Genomic DNA, 7,015 nt, shown 5'->3' with positions numbered 1-7,015 from the left:
GTTGGAGAATAGCTGGCGTGAGATAGAATTTCGCTCAGACGTACTCCGGGCAACAAAGGGGCCACATGGTGAAATTTATTAGTAATGTAAAAAAAAACTTTAGTCATTGTTGCTGAAGTTCAAGAAAACTTTATACCTCTACCTAACATGGTTTGTGTGTAATAAAGGTCTGAAACCCGGGAAAGACTTTATGGATATTTTATATATATATACAAACACACAACACACATTATATAAATACTATATATACATATACATATATCTAATATATATATATATATATATATATATATATATATATATATATATATATATATATATATATGCCAAATGCTAAAAACATTATCGACTGAACTATGGACTTTTCGAGACTAACTAGAACAGCAATATTGGAAATTTCTTGTAAAGAATGTAATAACCTTCGCTTCTTAACGTGAGTATCGATAGTCTATATTTCCTTAAGAATATTTTTCCTCAATTCAGTTACTTAGTCCAGCAAATTAACAATTTAAATTTACAATTCAAATAGCAATAACAGCGATGATTTTCTTGAATTCACGAAGAGACAAACTAGAAGAATTCACGAAGAGACAAGCTAAAGGAAACAGAGGAGGACGTGGCTATATTGATATATATGGAGAACTGCTAGAAAGATACTTCGCTATAAAAAGAGACTAGACAAGAGCGATGTTGTCATATTTCTTTATTGTCATTCCTCGAGGAGAGAAAGGGAGAGGGGCAAGAACGAGGACAGTTTTTTTTTTATAAAACATTCTTCCGTTCGACAGAGAGAGAGAGAGCGAGAGAGAGAGAGACAGAGAGAGAGACAGAGAAACAGAGAGAGGTTGGGGAGTGGGGGGGGGGGAGCGGGTTGAGTGTTAGTTTCACAATTGTTTATCTTTTGCGAGAGAATGTTTGATATATGACTTCAGCCCGGAGAGGATTACCTCGCCTCGGCTGTCTCGTTTTTATTTATGATATTGTTGCATACATTTTGACAGAACACACATCACTCGCGGCTGTTGTATTTTTTCCTCTCTTTTTCTCCCGCCCCCAGTTCCCACTCACGAATTGGAACAGATGACTAACAGCCGCGTTTTCTGATCGTTAGATGGAACTGGACCAGAACTGGGCCATTTACCACATCTACAAGTCGATCAATGGGATGCACATCCCACTGCCTCACTTCCGAGTCCTGAATATCAAGTGGCTCTCGATGATTTATGGGGACCTCGTTTCCCTTATTTTCCCAATGATCGGATAAAAGAGGAAAGTCTGTATTAATGACACTATTTATTCTTTACATGATTCGAAATTCGCCTTCACTGGCACACTGAGTGGCTTGTCAATGAAATCTCCATGTTTTCAACTATATGCCCTTTCCGTTACAATTTATGCAAATGTTAGCGTTCGTACATTTAACAAACAAGAAGGAATTTGCTGACTAACGCCAAATGGAACTTCTGACCATTACCAATGTACAGGGACGCACGTCTCATAACTAACCGTACTTCTATAAATAAAGTGTTCACCATGAAATCTCGAGAGAAAGCCCTATTATAAATCCCCAAAGAATTTCCTTCCACGTGAAATCGCGTATTTTTAGGTACAGTTCCTACCGTGACATCATTATGACCCATATGTGGACTAAGCCTTTAACTCGAATTTCAAAGTCGCCAATCGCACTGCGTTGCCACGAAACGCTTGACAGATGTCTTCTTTTTTCCTTCAAGAATCTAATTCAGTAAGAATGGAGATTTCCGAGCGGAGTTTAAGGATATGTAAGAGGACACCAACGTTACCCAAATGTAGAATGCTGCCCCCTGTAATAGCCCAGAAGAACAGAATCTTTCCTAGATATTGACCGCCAAGGGTTTTCGGGGGTCGTTATCTAGGACTAATATTTCTTGGGGTCATTATCTTTATGACGTTTACAGTCCTTTGTTTATGCTTTTACTTCAATCCCCAAAATGGCTTATACTAAACACACCGCAAAGGAGAATATATTTCGGGTTAAAACCTTTGGAGTCACATATTTAAAAACAAGGAATCTGTAAAGTAAACTTACTTAGTTGAAGTCTTGCAAAATACATATCAAATAAAGCTACATAATTGGAAAACAAGTAAACAAACATAAATTTGATTGATTTTTTTACCTATCCTTCCTGATGATCAATCTGTTCCCAGTTAATCTCAGCAAATAACCATATTAAGTATTTCATTTAAGTAGTTACCACCTATTAAGAATCTTGTATTTTTACCAGTTCGTAACCACGTACAGAAAAATAAGAGACAGAGCTGGGAAATAAAACAATATTGATAAAAAATCTATCACTTTTCAAGAACTTTTTCTAACGGCATCACCACCTACAGTAGTCAGCCCCATCCTTTGACTAATGCTAAAACATCTTGGTATTTGTATTTGTTCCTGAGCCTTTCCTCTTTCATTTCTATGAAGAATGATCGACCTAAGAATGCTTTTTTTTTACTCTTTGCAATTCTCAAACACAATGAATCAAGGACTCTAGTTCTTCCATGGTTACTAACACTCACTGCTCCGAATACAAGCGTCATTTTCATCATGAAAACTTCCAGAGTAGAATATAGAATTTAGACCAAGCGTTGGGACCTACGAGGTCATTCAGCGCTGAAACTGAAATTAGAGCAAAAAGGTTTGAATGATTTAATAGGTGGGAAACCTCGCAGTTGCGCTATGAAACAACAGTCGGGAGAAGATGGAAAGTAGACAGAAAAAAAGAAATATAAACGGATGTACAGTAAAGGGTCAGAAAAGGGTTGCAGCTAGGGGCCGAAGGGACGCTGCAAAGAACCTTGAGTAATGCCTACAGTGCACTGCGAGTGAGGTGCACTGACAGTACTACCACCGCTGGCCCTCCCCGCCCCCCTTACCTATCCAAGGGGTGACAACTTCTAGCCACTCTCAACGAATTATCTCCTTCAACTTATAAGCCTCAACCCCTTCACATCACATCTCTTATCATTTCTGTTACACAATTTTCCGGGGTTACTGTGAGTCGCATAAAGCTTTATTTTTTCTACTCTAACACTGTTGCACCTCTTTTCATCAACAATGATTTATTCACACATTCTTTCCGACATCCCTCTCAACCAGGAGTGTTCCTTTTTCTATTGTGCATATATCTTCTGCCTATTATGCGTTTGAAAAAAAAAATCTTGTGTACATATATCTATCTGTACACACACACACACACACACATATATATATATATATATATATATATATATATATATATGTATGTATATATATATACATATATATATTATATATATATTTATATATATATATATATATATATATATATATATATATATATATACCCTCATACATATATATATATATATAGATATATATTTAAAATATATATACATACGTATATATATATAATATATATATATATATATATATATATACATATATATGTATATGATATATATATATATATATATATATATATATATATATATATATTTTTTTTCGTTAAAAGCAATTGCTTTAGTGGCATCAATAAGTTTCTTGCAGGTATCTTCATACCGACGAAGTTTTTTCCGATTCTCGTTCGTCAATTTCTGGTGAAATATACGCAGACTTCCTTCTTCCATTTATTGAATTTTGTCACGACAGCTGTTTCGCCTTATGGCATTATCAAGCGACTACTGACTTACATCTGACCTTTCGGCCTATTTATCTCATCGTGTGGGAGGTATGACCTCGAGGTATGGGTACTGGTTAGTCTAGGGATTAACAGCTTAAGGGCGTTGTTTTAGTTATCAAAGAATATAAGGACATATGTACTGCGACAATAAGAGTGAAAGTTTAAAACAGTGGTTAAATAAATATTCAAAATACAATGCCATGTGCTAGAGTTTCCTTAAATGTATGTTTAAAATTTAATATGTTACATGTTGGTTTTAGATAAAAATTACAAAATTACATACAGGAATGGAAAATGATAATATAGAAATCTAAATACGGGAGTACAAATATATGTATATATTTTATAGCATGCATAAAGGTACAAGAGATAATTTCTGTTTATATATAAAGTGTATGATTTAAATTTGAGTGTGTGTGTGTGTGTGTATGTCCAAAATGGTCTACGTTGGTTAACGGTTGCTGATTCGTGTTGGGCGGGGTCTCAGCGACCTGAGTAAGGATGTACTTGACTTTCGCTGACGCTGGGTCTTCTCATGCCTTCCAAGGGGCGCGATGTTCTCGGTGGACTGGGGCGCGCTGTCTGGTCCCTGGTTGGCTTGGGTATAATTCCTTCTCCTGCTGGAGGGGAGTATATGGTCCGATTCTTGTTGGACGTTCAAGGTCGGCTTCTGAATAGCGATGCTCACTGCTTCCGTTATTAAGAGGCGACCGTAGTTGTCTTCTCTGTGTACGACCTGGGTGCCTTCTATGAGCTCTTGTAGAGATGGCTTCCTGTCGTGAACATATGTAATGTTATGGATGGCCCCTTGATTTCTATGAGCCAGCAGACGTCTCCGAAGGGTCGTTGTAGTGTGCCCGATGTAGTTTTGGCTGGTGAGTTTACCCAACCCCCACTCCTCTGGACAAGTTAAACTTTGTAAACTACATTCGTGCCACAATATCCCTTCGGTCCCCCCGGAGCGGTGTCTGTTCTTCATTATTAAGGCTGCTACAAGGTGGGCTTACTATATATCCTGAGGCTTATTTTATGGTAAGGGGCTTTTGGGGTTACGCTTCTGCTGTTTATTATCCCGCGTAGTGTGCAGCAATCCTCCTTGTATGCAGACCCATAATGTACACGATGGTAAATAATCAAGTTTTCCTCGCTTTTCGCATGGTGTTGGGTTGGTAAAATTCGTCCATTTTCTTTTTATTGCTGCTTCGATAATTTGATCTGCATACCCGTTGTTTGTCAGCAGTTGGCGAATTCGGTCGAGTTCGTTATGTATATCTTCCATGATGAGCTGTGTGTGAAGGTTTCTGTTTGATCATACGCACTCACGACAGACTTTTGTTTTTTATATGCGTCCGGGCACTCCCCGCGTGCGTTCAAGCAACGCCCAGCGTTCGTTGCTTTCGTATAAACGGTCGTCTTAAACTGTCCTTCTTGTTGTTTTACAGGACATCAAGAAATGGCAAAGTCTTCTGCTGGCTGTGCTCTGTGGTGAAGTTGAGCACTGAGTTTCTTTTCAGAGCATCTGAAAAGAAACTCAGTGCTCAACTTCACCACGAGACAGCCAGCAGAAGACTTTGCCATTCTTGATGTCCTGGTAAAACAACAAGAAGACAGTTTAAGACGACCGTTTATACGAAAGCAACGAACGCTGGGCGTTGCTTGAACGCACGCGGGGAGTGCCCGGACGCATATAAAAAGTCTGTCGTGAGTGCGTATGTCATACAGAACTTCACCACAGCTCATCATGGAAAGATATACATAACGAACTCGACCGAATTCGCCAACTGCTGACAAACAACGGGTATGCAGATCAAATTATCGAAGCAGCAATAAAAAAGAAAATGGACGAATTTTACCAACCCAACACCATGGCGAAAGCGAGGAAAAACTTGATTATTTACCATCGTGTACATTATGGGTCTGCATACAAGGAGGATTGCTGCACAATACGCGGGATAATAAACAGAGGCGTAACCCCGCCCAAAGCCCTTACCATAAAATAAGCCTCAGGTATATAAGTAAGCCCAACCTTGTAGCAGCCTTAATAATGAAGAACAGCACCTCTCCGGGGGGACCGAAGGAGATGTGCACGAATGTAGTTTTGCAAATTTACTTGTCCAGAGGAGGTGTGTAAACCTCACAGCCAAAACTACATCGGGGCAGGAAACACTACAAACGACCCTTCGGAGACGTCTGCTGGCTCATCGAAATCAAGGGGCCATCCATCAACATTACATAGATGTTCACGACAGGAAGCCATCTCTACAAGAGCTCATAGAAGGCACCCAGGTCGTACACAGAGAAGACAACTACGGTCGCCTCTTAATAACGGAAGCAGTGAGCATCGCTATTCAGAAGCCGACCTTGAACGTCCAACAAGAATCGGACCATATACTCCCCTCCAGCAGGAGGAATACCCAACCCAAGCCAACAGGGACCAGACAGCGCGCCCCAGTCCACCGACATCGCGCCCCTTGGAAGGCATGAGAAGACCCAGCGTCAGCGAAGTCAAGTAACATCCTTACTCAGGTCGCTGAGACCCCGCCCAACACGATCAGCACCGTTAACCAACGTAGACCATTTTGGACATACACACACACACACACTCAAATTTAAATCATACACTTATGTATAAACATAAATTATCTCTTGTACCTTTATTGCATGCTATAAATATATACATATATTTGTACTCCCGTATTTAGATTTCTATATTCATTTTCATTCCTGTATGTAATTTTGTAATTTTTAATCTAAAACCACATGTAACATATTAAATTTAAACATACATTTAAGGAAACTCTAGCACATGGCATTGTATTTTGAATATTTATTTAACCACTGTTTAAACTTTCACTCTTATTGTCGCAGTACATATGTCCTTATATTCTTTGTAACTAAAAACAACGCCTTAAGCTGTTAATCCCTAGACTAACCAGTACCCATACCTCGAGGTCATACCTCCCACACGATGAGATAAATAGGCCGAAAGGTCAGATTGTAAGTCAGTAGTCGCTTGATAATGCCATAAGGCGAAACAGCTGTCGTGACAAAATTCAATAAATGGAAGAAGGAAGTCTGCGTATATTTCACAGAAATTGACGAACGAGAATCGGAAAAAAACTTCGTCGGTATGAAGATACCTGCAAGAAAACTTTATTGATGCCACTAAAGCAATTGCTTTTAACGAAAAATTGTATTAGAGAAAAACTATGCCCTAAAAGTATAGTATATATATATATATATATATATATATATATATATACATACACACGCACACATCGCAGCGGAAAAGTAAAGCTTATAATAAAATAATAAAGCTT

At 38.6% G+C, this 7,015-nt stretch overlaps 1 protein-coding gene across 2 annotated transcripts in view; it reads right to left on the bottom strand.

The window, feature by feature from the left end:
• The window catches only part of LOC135200187 (cell adhesion molecule DSCAM-like), a 361,028-nt gene that overhangs the window by 42,548 nt on the left and 311,465 nt on the right, over nucleotides 1-7,015 (bottom strand). The gene's annotated exons all lie outside the window — the stretch shown is intronic.

The sequence above is a fragment of the Macrobrachium nipponense genome, chromosome 26 (assembly GCF_015104395.2).
Source record: "Macrobrachium nipponense isolate FS-2020 chromosome 26, ASM1510439v2, whole genome shotgun sequence".
Lineage (NCBI taxonomy): Eukaryota > Metazoa > Arthropoda > Malacostraca > Decapoda > Palaemonidae > Macrobrachium > Macrobrachium nipponense.
The sequence above is the reverse complement of the archived record's forward strand: the minus strand, read 5'-3'. Positions and strand labels throughout refer to the sequence as shown.